The sequence below is a fragment of the Tamandua tetradactyla genome, chromosome 5, assembly GCF_023851605.1.
Source record: "Tamandua tetradactyla isolate mTamTet1 chromosome 5, mTamTet1.pri, whole genome shotgun sequence".
Taxonomy (NCBI): Eukaryota; Metazoa; Chordata; class Mammalia; order Pilosa; family Myrmecophagidae; genus Tamandua; species Tamandua tetradactyla.
In genome coordinates, this window is record NC_135331.1 from 129929088 (window position 1) to 129942649 (window position 13562).

Sequence of the window (13562 nt, forward strand, 5' to 3'; positions counted from 1 at the left end):
ATTTTTGACGGTATAACAGGGCTCTTCCCCAAAGGGACCTGGCCTTCCCTTCTCTGGGTCTGTAAACTGTCTTAAGTCTGGAAATTGATTAAGGAGCCATGACTCTCTGTTCTTGTAGTTCTAGTTATACTTCTGTTCACTTGACCCAGAACTCTTCTGCTTTTAAAGCTCATACAAGAATTCTGTAGACTCATCTATTGTACTTCTGGGTACCATGGGACCTACCAGCTAACACCATAGGTGTCTGCGAGTATTTTGACTCCTGCTTTGAGTCTGCTGTCTGTTATGATAGTCACACATACCTTGCCTTGGGCGATTAAGTGCTGCCACCTGGCTTCTGCCAACTTGGGATCCCATCATCGCCACTGTGTTTAAGGATTCCAGCTCAGTGACAGCAGTGCCCACAGTAATATCTGAGCTACAGAGAAGGGTGACTGTAGAGTTCTTCAGGGATTATGGAGCTGGTCTCACAAATTTTATTTCTCAGAGCTCTGGTAAAAGGTGTGTTCGCTCAACATTCTTTGAGCTCTGGTAAAAGGAGTGTCCTCTCAACATTCTTTGGGGTGTGTATGTGCAGCCCTGCCATGATAAATCCACTCTAGCATTCCAATCTCTCTAAGCCTTTGGATCCCCTCATCTACATTATACCAGGGCAGTTTTGGCATTTCAACCTCAGGCATTGTTGGCCACCATCTGTAAATATTTCAGCCAACCACCCAAACAAACTGTTAATGCCTTTCCTCACCCCTCGAGCTACAACACTAACTGCAGACTCTCTGCTGAGTGGACCCATATCAATAAATTCAGCCTGACCCAGCTTTAGATTCCTTCAACCATTATCCCACACATATTCCCCTGATTTCTATCTATATAAATTGGAAAACTCATGCAGTTCTTTTGGAATATAGCATACTTCCTCATGGGTGACAATTTGCAACTCACCATTTGGGGCCTGTTGGGACTTGAGTTATAAGTCTGAAAGAAAAGAGGGGTTTTGGGGGTGGGTCATGAAAAGAATCAGAAGTATCTTTCAAGCCAGTTACCTCAGGGCATTCCTTTGCAGTTTCATCTGGTGAAACAGGATTAATCTCTCCAGACAGAGCAGCAAGGGCTTTTTCCCCAGGGGAGGTAGTTACATGTCTCACAGTCACCTAAGGGTTAATCTCTTCAGGTGGAGCTTGGATGACTGACTCCTCAAGGTGAACTGGAGGTCAGGAAGCCGTTTCCTCAAGGCAGACTGGACCTCTGGGTAGCTCTGTCCTTAGGGTAGGTAGGAGGTAGAGTGGCTATGTCCTCAGGGCAGACTATTACAGATTTCTGTAGAAAAGACTCAGCCAGAATCTAGGGATTCAATGTCTCCACAGCTGTCATTATCAATCTCTATGTCCCAATTCCAATTTTCAGGATTACACTCCTTTCCAATCAATGCCTTCACTTTAACAGCAGATACTTTACAAGGTGAGATTTCAGTTTACATTGTAAATTTCCTACTCTAACAAGTGACACTCTGGGTCTGATTTTCAGAAATCTCAAGTCTGGAGCAACAGGAAATAAGATTTTCCTTCAGGGCACTCATAGAAACTTTTGCATCTTTCATATGGTGTTTAGGCTGCAAATTTGAAGACTTCAGCTCATTCCTTTATTTTATAACTGTATCCAGCATATCTAAGAACAACCAGCCAACATCATTATACCTTTTAACTCCACAGAACTCTGTTACAGTGTCAAAAACGCTGTCACCAAGAGCATTGCCTCATATAAGCGTACAAGTAGTATAATTAAATGGTCATATTTTGCATATCTTTCTTGCCAGTTCACCCCCAAGGGATGTCAAAATCATCTTGATTTTTGGAAGCAGAATCATTAGAGCTTTGAAGTCTAATCACAGTAGAAAACCAATCTATTTTTAGGATTTTGTTCTTCAAGAACCACTCCCCATACCAAGCTGTATTATTCAGGGTTCTCTAGAGAAACAGAACCAAGAGGAAATATCTGTAAATATGAGATTTATAAAAGTGTCTCATGATGGAGGTAGAAGTCATTTTAACAGTCCATTTGGGTTTGACTTTAAGTTCCATAATCCAGATCATGTCTTCAGGGAATTTTTTGGTGGAAGGGACTCATTTTCATTTGACTTCTTCGAAGACCCGTTTGCCCTGCAATACCATCTCTGGCTCTCATATTTAAAGTCATGCTGGGGAAAAAATACATGAGACATACACACACACATCTAAACATACATATAGACATACACACATACATACCTACACATTAAATATAGAGCAATTAGATTTAACTAAATATTTTGGTTTGCAAATATTGGCTCCTTTCAAAAAATCATTTTATTCAAGCAAAATTCCCCAGCTTCCTGTAATTATTTCATTTCCATGATATATTGCTTAACTTTTTTTTTTAATTGAGCACTGAATAGAAATTGTATTTCCTTAACTTGTTACTTGCATGCCCCTTTTCAGTGAGTTTTTCTCCTCCTTTTAAACATAGGAATCTGTGCTTCCTGTTGATTTTTTTTTCTTTTTTCTCTTGGAAATGACAGCATCATAAAAAACTTGGATGGGATTTTAAAATGCCAGCAATTGTAATCTAGCAGTGTCAAAACCCAGGTATTTTTTGACACACTACAGTTTAGTATGTAGCAGTCCCTTGGGTTTGGAATCCAGAAACAAGTGTAATTTTTGTAATTTTAAAAATGGTGGTTACAGGAAAGTTTGTTTTGTTCCTTTGAATTTCGTGGGGAGAATTCTGCTGGGAAGATTTGCTCTGGTGTGTAATGTTTATTGTGGGAAATGTAACCACTAAAGCATAGAGCATATGAGGTGCTGCATAAATGAAATGTAAGCTTTAATTTAGTACAATTCATTTGCCATTGTTTATAAATATCAGTAAGTTGCCCTGCTATTAGTAATTAAAAATAAAAGCAATTTGTCATCGTTAAAAAAAAAGTCAGTCCTACCCAAAGCAATTTACAGATTCAGCACAATCCCAATCAAAATTCTTTGCAGAAGCCTTCTTTGAAGAAATGCAAAAGTCAATCATCACATTTATATGGAAGGGTAAGGGGCCCCAAGTAGCTAATCTTGAAAAGCCATCTTGAAAAAGAAGAATGAAGTTGGAGGACTCACACTTTCTGATCTTCAAACTCATTACAAAGCCACAGATAGCAAAAGAGCATGGTACTGGCATAAGTATAGACATATAGACCAATGGAGTAGAATTGATTGCTCAGAAATCAGCCCTCCCAGTTATGGCCAACTGAATTTTGGCAATGGCAAAGACCACTCACTGGGAAAGAACAATTACTTCAACAGATGGTGCTGGGAAAACTGGATCTCCATTTGCAAAAGAAATTAGGAGGACCCCTACCTCACACCTTATACAAAAATCAACTCGAAATGGATCAAAGACCTAAATATAAGAACATGAACTAATATACTTGTGGTAGAAAATATAGATAAGAATCTTCAAGAATTTGGGCTAAGCAATGGTTTCTTAGACTTTACATCCAAAGCACAAGCAACAAAAGTAAAAATAGGTAAATGAGACCTAATCAAAATAAAAAACTTTTGCACCTTAAAGGACTTTTAAATGAAAATAAAACAACAACCTACACAGTGGGAGAAAATATTTGAAAACCATATATCCAATAAAGATTTAATGTCCAGAATATATATTTTAAAATCCTTCAATTTAACAAAAAGATAATCCAATTAAAAAATGGGGAAAAGACTTGAACTATCATTACTGTAAAGAAGATATACCAGTGGCCAGAAAGCACATGATAAGATGCTTAACTTCATTAGTGATCAGGGAAATCCAAATCAAAACCACAATGAGTTACCTTTTCACACCCATTAGAATGGCTACAGTTAAAAAAAAAACCCAAAAAATAATAAGTGTTGGGAGGATGAGGAGAAGTAGGAACACTTAATCATTGCTGGTGGCAATGTAAAACAATGTACCCACTGTGGAGGACAGTTTGGTGGTTCCTCAGAAAGCTAAGTATAACTTAGAGAAAGCTAAGTATAGAACTACCATATAACCTGGCAGTCTTTCTACTAGGTATATACCCAGAAGGATTGAAAGCCAGGACTTGAACAGATTTTTTGCACACCAGTGTTCATGGCAGCATCATACACAATTGCCAAAAGATAGAAGTAACCAAGTGTCCATCAACTGATGAATGGATATATAAGATGTTGTTTATACATACAATAGAACATTATTCAGCCTTAAAAAGAAATGAGGTTCTGATACATGCAACAACGTGGATGAACCTCGAAGACATCATGTTGAGTGAATTAAGCCAAATGCTGAAGGAGAAATGTTGTGTGATTTCACTGATTTGAAATAATTTGAATAAATTATTCATAGAGTCAGAATCTAGAATATAGGTCTCCAGGGGACAGGGTGAGTATAGGAAATGGGAAGTTAAGACTTAAAATGTACAGGGTTCCCATTTGGGATGATGGCAGTGTTTTAGTAGTGGATGTTGGTGATAGTACAATTTCATGAATGTAATTAACAACATTGAAATATATATGTGAATGTGATTAAGAGGGAAAATGTTAGATAGTATATATGGTAACAGAATAAAATTAAAAAAAAAATCCATGAATCTACACTATACAAATAGTGAATTCTAAGTTAAATCATGGACTGTAGTTAATAATGCAAGTATAACAATTTGCTATCACCAATTATAACAGATGTTCCACATAATGTAGAGTGTTAGTAATAAACTGATTTATGGGAATCCTGTATTCATGATTATTCTGTAAACTTACTACAACTTCTCTAATGAAGAAAAAATGAAAAGATTCAGTCTGGCCAGTTTCAAGTAGAAAGCACATATGAATTAGACTGGTACTTACATTTTGGTATGAATCAGTTTGGATCTTTTAATAAAAGGATTAAGTAAAATATTTCAGAAAATGCCAGGAATTCCATATTCGTATGTGCTTTCTGAACTGTAGCTTTGGCTATTCAAATATTAATTCTTTAAAAAGACAGGATAATTTTTATAGTTGAACCATTTGAGGAATGATAACTCATCCCTTAAAAGTAACTTGAGTGTGTGTCCTAGGTGCCGTGCTCTGGGTCAGCAGAGGTCCTAAAAATGAATAGTCCCGATCCTTAGTGTCTATCCATAAAAGCATTGTTCTCTGCATACGAAATATTATTTCAAATTGCTGGCATGATGAGCACTACTGTCGTAAAGTAGGCAAGTCCCACTTTGGGATAGACTGGAGTCCAGTGGTTACAGCACCGGCTTGGGAGGCAGTCAGACTTGATCTCTAAATCTCAGCTCTTTCTTTGGGCTAGTTTCCTTAGTCTCCTCAAGCCTTGGTTTTCCTGACTGTAAAATGGGATTAATGAAAGGATCCACTCCACAGGGTTGCTTTGAGGATTAAAGGAGATGTTTTAGTACTATGTTCAATGAATAGTAAACGTTAGACATTTAACTAGGAGTTAGACATTTAACTAGGGAGTTAGGGTATAAAGTCAGCAAGTAACTCCTGTCAGTCTGCTTCCAAAAACATATCCTAAATTCTTCTACTTTTTTCCAGCCCTTGGTTGTTTCATTGAAACCACCATCATTGCTCATCTAGACTATTTCAATAGCTTTCTAATGAGTATTCTCTCTGCCTCTGTGCTCATTCCATTTCTATATTTCACAAAAGGGATCTTTCAAAACAATAAGATATGTCCCTTTCCTTGCTTAAAGTCCTCCAGTAGGTTCCTGACCTTGGCCTATAAGACCTTCCTGATGGCCTCAGTTTATATCTTTAATCTCATCAGATGCCACTCTCTCTGTTTCCTCTTCTGGCTGCCTCTGAAGCAGTCCCACTTCCATGGTGCTTCATGGCCTTTAAGCTTGCTTTTCCTTTTGCTGGAATGCTCTTCTGCCAGATCTTTCTGTGGCTAGCTCTTTCTTATCATTCGGGTCTTTGCTGATATGTCTTTTCCTCAGAGTGGACTTTCCTGACCACTCAGCAACTCTCACATTGCTTCATTTTATTTTCTTCACCACATGTAACATTATTTAAAACAATCTTGTCTATTATCTGATGTCTCTTGCGTTAGAAGGTGAGCTCCATGATAGCAGAGGTCATGTTTGTTTTCTTCCTCATTGTACCCCTTGCCTCTACTTTGCCTTACTCGTACTAGACTCCTCAATAAATACAGAATGGGTGAATGAATTTATTATCAAATACCACCACATTGGACCCTTAAATTCATCATCTCAGTGTTGAGATTGACCTAATTCTCTGATATGCTTCTATCAACACTTAGTACTATCTATAGAAACTAAAAGTCTTTCCCTGTGTTGGCATGTTCTCATCAACTAGGCATTGTCACCAGTGCATTCAGTGTATATATCATCCTTTGAACTGGTGAACTGGTGATGAAAATCAGCCCAATATAGCTCCCCCAAATACATTGTCTCACATGCTGAACTAAATTACATTTCAGAAGTAGTGGACAGAACCTTCTTGGTGTAATGATTTTTGTTGTGAAATCAGTGTCTCATTTCAGAGAATTTGTCTTTTGCCATCACATTCACCAAAGTCCTTTAAATATACTGTAGGTAAAATTTTTTGAAGAAATTAGGTGATTTTTGGCATGAGTCATGTTTATATTATTTAAGTGGCATTTATGAACAGCACATTGTTTTACTTAAATCATGCTTGGCACAGGAGCCCTGTTACCTAACCCGTTGTTTTTTTGGTCAAAACAACAGCTACATCATTGAATGAAGTGTCTTTCACTGTCAAAAAGGAAAATAGAATCATAAAGTGAAAACTGTTTTTGATAAGCACAGCAAATTTGACCCTGTTAATTGAAGATTTAAACCACTTGTTATCCTCAAATACTTAAATCATAGTGCCTGTGACTCAGTTTTTCAAGTGAGATGCAGACCAAGTCTAGTTGAAAACACATTGTATTTTCTCTATTGAAATAAAACCGTATAAAACCCTGAGTTTCAGTGTTTTCATGTTGCATTCGGTCATCACAAGAATGATTAGAGGCAATACGATGAATCTTAAAAACAACTTGGTAAAGTCCTTACTTTCCATTTTGTGTCACAGAAAAAGAGAGGAAGTTGGTAACGATTACTTTTCTGTTAGGACAGAGATTATTTTTATCAGTTTTTAATCAGAGACGGTGAATTGCATAGTTAAAATGAGTTTTGATTTTTGACTTATTTTATTTACATGTAAATTTGATACTTGAAGTAAACCAGGTAAGATTATGTTCAGAACTTTACTTTTCTGTGCATTTCCATGAACTGTCCTTTCCTATTATAAACTGTAAATTTGCTCACTCGTGGGTATCTCAAGGAAAATGCATGATCCGGTATAATATGTATCTTTTCTGGTCCTTATTTGTAGCAGTTCAGGAGTCATTATTCTAAGCATCTCTCAATTTCTTTTCAGGAAGGATCTTCTGATTCTGATTGCTTTCTAACTCAAGAGTTATTCATAAAACTATCAACTTAAAGATGATACTCCTATTTCCTCATAAATTTTTAGAGAAAACTATGTTTTTGCCTTTCTCACTCCTATGAAAAATCTCCAACTTCAGTGACTACACTGGAATGTTGAATTGTATTAACAATGAGCACAATAGTGGAGTAAACAATGTCTTTTTCTGTTTATGGAGTGGAAATCAGGCCTGATGCACTGGAATGATATGGAGGACAATTAGTCAAGGGTACTCCTGTAGTGCATGGCTGGTTAAAAGGAGCAAGAAACCTTCCTGCGGGGGACTCCCACAGGGGACGGTCAATAAGGTCTCTCCAGTTTCTGATTTTCTTCATTTTGCAGTGGGGTAGAGCTGAAGGTTTGGATTCTCTGTTCTATCTAAACTGCTCAAAAAATTCACTCCACAACTGGAAATTGCATGTGGGCAGCCCCCTCCTGTGGGCTGGCTGACCCTAGTGGAAGAATAGTGCTGGTTGTTGATATTAATGAGGAATGTTGGAGGTCAGCCACCTGAGAGTAGTTTCCATAAGCACTGAGCTCATCTCCATGATCTCATCTCTCTGAACAGTTTTACAATATCTCATACTTAGAACTGCGGTTGTTGATGTGATGCTTGGGGGTTTGGAGGCACGTGGTCTCCTCCTTGAGCTTGGGCCTTCTCATACAAGTACCTTCTATAAGGATGAGGGCCCCGAACCTTTTCTTTTCTTTCCTTTTTACTTTCTTTTTTGTCAGATTGAGTTCATAGTAAAACTCTGTCTACCTGGTGAATTTAGTCCTAGCCTATAAATCGAGGGAGGATGTCCTGGACTCTTTTGCTAGTTTCTTTTGTGAACATTAGAAAATTATTCTGCTTCTTTGTGATTCCCTGACCCCCTCCAAAAATGGAAGAGATCACATGTTGCATTTTTCTCTAGGTTATATGAAATTAAAACATGTTAAAGTGAACTAGGGCAGTGTTAATAATAATGCCTATCATTTAATTTTTCCATTTTTGTGGATTTTATTTTGTATTTTGAATATGTAGAACATTAACGTGCTTCCAAAAGTCAAATTCTAAAATATTTTAGAAAAATTCTTTATTCTAAAATAAAACTTCTATATTCAGAAGTGTTTTTCTTCCTCTCCTATTCCTTCTCCCTACCCCTTATTAGTAGTCAACTTCATTAATTCCTAGTTTATCATTTTCTGGGTTTTTCTTTTGGGGGGCAAAAATAAGTATATATGTGTATATTTTCTTTTCCTTTTTTCACACACAAGGTAGCATACTATATAGGCTGCTTTTTTTTTTTTTTTTTTTTTTTTTTTTTTTTTTTTTTTTTTTTTTTTTTTAAAGGAAAGACAGAGAGAAGGAAGGAAGGATAGAAGGAAGGAAGGAAGGAAGAAAGGGAAACATTTTTAAACATTTTCTTGTTTTATTGTATTCTGTTTCTCCGTTTTTGTTACATGGGCTGGGGCCGGGAATCGAACCGAGGTCCTCCGGCATAGCAGGCAAGCACTTTGCCCGCTGAGCCACCGCGGCCCGCCCTATAGGCTGCTTTTTTGACTTTGTCTGTTTTAGTTACCAATATATCCTGGAAATTATGTGTCCTGGAATTACAGTAATTCATAGAGAACGTCTTCTTTTTTTTTCATTACTGCACAGTACTCCATTGTATATATGTACTATCATTTATTCAACCCATTCTCCCATTTTTATGCATTTAGGTGGTTTGCAGTATTTTGCAATTACCAATAATGCTGCCATTAGTGATCTTCTGTATATGTATATATATATTTGTACTGTTAGAGGCATATCTTCAGGGTAGATTCCTAGAAGTGGGATTATTGGGTTAAAGGGTAAAGACATTCTCCTCTATAGAAGTTGTATCATTATGAATTCATTCTAACATTGAATATATACCAGTTTCCTTACAGCCTTCCCAATAGAAGGACTGGTCAAGCTTTTGAGTTTTGCAAACTGATTGATTAGAAATGATATCTCAGTATAGTTTTAATTTGCATTTTTCTTACTATGAATGTAAACATTTTTATATCTTTTACTTATGAAATGCCCATTCTTCTGTTCATTTTTCTCATAGAATTAAAAAGAAATCTTTTATACCCAATTAAAAAAAATTCTTTTAGGGATATTAGCTATTTATCTGTCTTATATGTTGCAAATATTTTCTTCCGATTTGTCATGTATCTTTTAACTTTGCTTATAGTGTGTTTGCCATATAAAAGTTAAAAACATTTTTTAGTCTAATTTATAATTTTTTTCTTTTACTGCTTCTGAATGGTTAGAAAACCTTTTCCTACACTGTTGTTGTAGAGTAATGTCTATTGTTTATTCAGAGTTTGTCATGTAAAAGGTACTGTGCTAAGGACCTTTCATATAATACCATGTTTAATTACTGAAAGGGCACAGTAAGTCAGGAAACAGTGGCTTTGGAGCCAGATAGACCTTGGCTAATTCCTAGCTTCACCAGCTGTGTGACCTTGAACATGGTATTTGTGCTCTGTATGTGTGCTCAGTCTTATCATCTCTGAAAAGGAGATGATAAAAGCATCCAAATCCTGGAGTTTTTGTGCGGATTAACTGAATTAATACCTGCAAAGTGCTTTGAACAGTTCCTTACACATGGTCAGTGTTAGATAAAGCTTGGCTATTTAATTACTGTACAGTATTTCAGTTATGATCATAAAGATTATAGCATAGTGCTCTCTTCTCAAATTTAGCAAAATTCTGCTATCGCTTTAAATGTTGTTCATATTTCTTTTACTGTAGATCCGAAGGATCCCCATGAAGTATAGTAACTTGTTTTTCACATGCCTTCATTTATCCTAACTTAAATTAGATAGTCAGATCTGGGGCCTCTTGTTGAAAGTCCTGAGGAGAAAGGTTTGGGGCATGGAAGGAGAAGATTAATTATAATTTTATACTATTAATGCTCATGTTTTATTAGTCAAATATGAATGATTATGTGTTATTCATAAGCAAATGTTATTATTAGAGTTTACTGGGGAATAAAGTCAACTTTTTACAAATGAGTGTGGTTGCCAGATTCTGCTTGGCCATGCGGCAAAGTTCACCTGCTGATGGCAGGAATCCTATAATTTTCAGGGAGGACTCTTGGTTATTAAAGCATCGTTGATAATGTCTTGAGCTGGGAACATTTTTGATTCCTGCTTATGCTTGCTTTTTAATGATAAATTGTTGCTGTTTTAACTTCATTTTTAGCAAGTTAGTTTGTGTTGGGTGATTTGGTGATTTCTGTAGTGTTTAGCCTATAATTTCTCAGCACTGGATTTTGATATCTGTGTGCATTGAGTTACGAATATGAAGCACATGTCCTTTATTTCTAAAGCAGAGACATGAATATTTTAAAAATTTATTTTTTATTGACAAATGTTCTCACATTTACAATCCATACATGGCGTACAATCAGTGGTTCACAGTATCATCGCATAGTTGTTTATTCATCACCATGATCATTTTTAGAACATTTGCATCAGTCCAGAAAAATAAATTTAAAAAAAACCTCATACATCCTGTACTGCTTAACTCTTCCTCTCGCTGGCCATTAGTATTTCTTTTTTGTTTTTTTTCTACATGGGCAGGCACCAGGAATCGAATCTGGGTCCTCTGGCAAAGCAGGCAAGCATTCCTGCCTGCTGAGCCACCGTGGCCCACCCTGGCCATTAGTATTTCAATCTACTCAATTAATTTTACTCCTTATGCTCACTATTATTTATTTTTTATCCATATTTTTTTACTCATCTGTCCATACCCTGGATAAAAGGAGCATCAGACACAAGGTTTTCATAATCACACAGTCACATTGTAAAAGTTATATCATTAAACAATTGTCAAGAGTTCAAGGCTACAGCTCAACAGTTTCAGTTACTTCCTTCCTGCCACTCCAGTATACATAAACTAAAAAGGGTTATCTGTATAATGCATAAAAATAACCTCTCGACTCTGTTTGAAATCTCTCAGCCACTGAAACTTTATTTCGTCTCATTTCTCTCTTCCCCCTTTATCAAGAAGACTTTCTCAATCCCTTTATGCTGGGTCCTGGTTCATTCTGGGAGTTTTTTCCCATGTTGCCAGGGAGATATACGCCCCTGGGAATCATGTCCCACGAAGAGGGGATGAGTTCATCTGCCAAGTTGGCTTAGAAAAAGAGGCCACATCTGAGCAACAAAAGAGGTTCACTCTTAGGCATAATTATAAGTAGGCTTAGCCTGTCCTTTGTAGGAATAAGTTTCATAGTGGTGAACCCCAAGATTGAGGGCTATTGGTTGTCCAAATCAATAGGCTTGTGAGAATAACAGGAATTCCCCAAATGGGGAAGTTGAATATTTCCTCCTTTCTTCCCAGCCCCCCAAGAGGGCTTTGCAAATACTTCTTTATTGACTGTCTAAATTACTCTGGGATATATTGGGGCATCACACTAACCTGGACAAATCAACAGGATCTTATGACCTTTTCAAGATTCCATGTGCTTATGATATTCAACTGAACTGACCATAGAAATTAAATTAGGTAATGCACTACCCAAAATATAAATTTTCACCAAATAAACATCTCTCCCTTTGGTCTCACACAGAAGTTGAAGTTTTAAAATATAGACAATATCTTCCTTTACCCTATACTCTGATCTACCCCAGTCCTGTCCAGATCAGCTTCATTCATATCTCTAGTCGAAATGTGATCCCTTTTCTAATTTTCATGTCTTTTTTTTTAGAACTACCAAAAATGGATAACTTAGTTAGCTTAGCCATAGGCATATTTAAATACAGTATCCATATAATCATTGTAAAACCTGTGTTTGCCCAGTTAATTTTATAAGCCGATTTAAAATTAAGGCAACAAGGAAAAATTTACAATTCAGATAGCAAATTTCTTAAATTCTAAGTATTAAACACTAACTTAGATACCATTTGATCAGTTGTCAAACTGTGAATGTTCTCAAAATATCATGTAGAAAGTTCTCAAAAATATCTGCATTGTCATAGTAATGGCCTATGTTACTAAATATTTTCCTAATTTCAGGAAGATATGAAGATATAATAGTTTTACAGTTAGCATATGGAAATCTTAACCATCTGAAATGGATATCTTAGTTAACTTATCCATAGGCATATTAAAAAAAAGTAAGTAACCATTGTAAAGCCTGTTTGTACAATATGTTTCATAAACCAATTTAAAATTAAAGGAAGGAAAGAAAAAAATCTGTAGATACAGATATCAGAGTTTCTTAAATTCTAAATATTAAACACTATCTTAAATGCTATTTGATTAACTATCAAAACTGTGTGCAGTCTCAAAAATATCAAGTAAAAAGTTATTACAAATATTAACTTGGCTGTTGTAGTGAGCTGTGTTACTACTTTCAACTTTTTGTTTTCAGGAGTTTATTTTATCTAATATTACTATAGTTGCCTATAGTTTTTTTTTTAACAATTTTTTTTGTTGTAAAATATAACATACGTGTATATATATATACACACACACACACACAAAGAAAAGAAAGAAAAAGCAGTCATTTTCACAGCACACTTTGACAAGCAGCTACAGAACAGTTCCCAGAGTTCGTCATGTGCTACCATACCCTCATCTCAGATGTTTCCTTCTAGCTGCTCCAAAACACTGGAAGCTTTTTCAGTCATAGTAACGAAATCATGAGTATCTGCCCTTTTGTGTCTGACTTAATTCACTCAACATTATGTCCTCAAGGTTCATCCACATTGTCATATGTTTCAGCACATCATTTTGTCTAAATACTGCATAATATTCCATCGTGTGGATATACTACATTTTGTTTATCCACTCGTCTGTTGACGGGCACCTGAATTGTTTCTGTCTCTTGGCAATTGTGACTAGTGCCATTGTGAACATCAGTGTGCAAATGTCTGTTCGTGTCACTGCCCTCCACTCTTCTGGGTATATACTGAATAGTTCCTAATTGGAGTAGTGCTGACTTTCATATTTTATAGCTTCAGAGCTCTAATTCTGAGAGAGACATGAATTTTAACTTTTTTCCAATTTACTTTCTTACCTATACTTCA

General features: G+C 36.2%; 1 protein-coding gene across 1 annotated transcript in view; it reads left to right on the forward strand.

Moving 5' to 3' along the window:
• Window positions 1-13562, forward strand: part of CD109 (CD109 molecule) — a 202442-nt gene that overhangs the window by 163586 nt on the left and 25294 nt on the right. The gene's annotated exons all lie outside the window — the stretch shown is intronic.